The sequence below is a fragment of the Chrysochloris asiatica genome, unplaced genomic scaffold (assembly GCF_000296735.1).
Source record: "Chrysochloris asiatica unplaced genomic scaffold, ChrAsi1.0 scaffold00024, whole genome shotgun sequence".
Classification (NCBI taxonomy): Eukaryota; Metazoa; Chordata; class Mammalia; order Afrosoricida; family Chrysochloridae; genus Chrysochloris; species Chrysochloris asiatica.
This window is the reverse complement of record NW_006408542.1, coordinates 10118295-10120050: the sequence shown is the minus strand read 5'-3', so window position 1 is coordinate 10120050 and position 1756 is coordinate 10118295. Positions and strand designations below refer to the sequence as shown.

At 35.4% G+C, this 1756-nt stretch overlaps 1 pseudogene; it reads right to left on the bottom strand.

Annotated features, from left to right (window-relative positions):
• Positions 1-578: 578 nt before the first annotated feature.
• On the bottom strand, positions 579-1260 carry LOC102841547 (annotated as a pseudogene).
• Positions 1261-1756: the final 496 nt, after the last annotated feature.

Genomic DNA, 1756 nt, shown 5'->3' with positions numbered 1-1756 from the left:
AGGTAGATATATCTATAGGTATGTGTACATATTGGTATGTTTGGGCATGCATATGTATTCAACAATTCATTTTTTTCTAGGCAACTATCTTTTTAATTTAAAAGACTATATATATACATATATATGTATATCTATATCTATCTATTTCTATCTATCTATCTATCTATCTATCTATCTATCTATACACACACACACACACACACATATATATGGAAATACATTTCCTCCCTGAAATTCATATTCTTCCATGATAGATTTTCTCAGCAACCAATATATATATATTAATATATTTTTCACGATCTGTTAAGTTATCCATTGAGTATGCATTTAGGATTAAAAGATGTTACTACCAAAGCCATCTAAACATTGCATCAATTAGGAAAATGTGCACATTATGGTGACTATTTACAAAGATCTCTATGTACATTAGCAATAAATATCCTGATATCAAAAGATATAATGCTCATGCACAAAATGAGATGGTTGCATGCATGTCAGATATGTACACATAATTTCTTGGTGACAGGTTTCCCATTAGTAGTAACAGTGTGCGTCCTTCAAATGTCCCCATGGTTCCTTTAGTCTTGCTTTTGGGGGATGCATCCTTCCATTTCTATGACTTCTCGCCATCCTTCATATTTTTTTGTATCCTTATTATTTTTTATGTGCTGCTCGAAAGGGCTTTTTGTCTTATTGATTTCCTACCACAGAAGACCCAGTTATCTCTAAAACCAAGATTAGTAATCGATGTACTCCCCAGTTCAGAGAAGAGCTGCCATGCCTCATCATTGAGTTTGGCTGCACCATCATCATATGTTCCCATTAAGATGATGGTTCCATCTTGTATGGACTTCAAGAATTCAATCAATGGTGTCACATCTCCTCCCCACATGTCAAAATATTTAGTGTCTATTGTTTCTCCTGTCTTTCCATTCACCAAGGCGACATTGATTCCTCTCCCAACATTATTCTTAACTCTGCTCTTTAAACTATTATCTTCTAGACAGATTTTTGGGCCCACCATGTTGGCTGCTCCACTTGCCATTTTAAAAGCAAAATGCTTCTCGGGTAAGCTTTTGAGATACCACATTTGTATCTTGGAGGCTTAGTAGAATGGGCAGCTGTGTCCAGTGCTGACTTTGCAAATAGATGTCATAAACTTCCTTCCATCTTTATTTCAAATACTTGAGATATAACATAAAATGTCAGTAAAAATACTGCCACAGCTACCACCAACTTTGCAGCACCTGCCACCCTCATATTTGCTTCATCAATTTATGGCACTTTCTCATAATATACCAAATATGGCGCACAGTTACAGATATCGCATAATATAACTCAAAACCTCTTGAGATTGTTTTTCTGGGTTTGAAGGCGTAGAACTGTAGTTTTATGGCATAATTAGTCAATTGGCCTAATGCACTTCATAGAGTTTATATTATATATCCTAGTTGGTTTCATATTGTCTTGGGTCTTAAAAGCTTACAAGAGACTATCTAAGATACAACTACTTGTCTCTACTCATTAGGGCCAAAAGAGAAAGAAGGAAACCAAAAGTTCAAAGGAGAAATGACACTGCAGGACTGAACTCTGTCCTCATCTACCCTGAAACCAGAAGAAATAGATGGTGCCAGATTACCTCTATGGACCATCTGATTAGGGCCACAATAGAAGAATTCTGATAGAAAGGGGAAAAATGTGAACAGAGCTCAAAATTTTTTAATATATTCAAATTTATTGGACTCACTGAGATTAG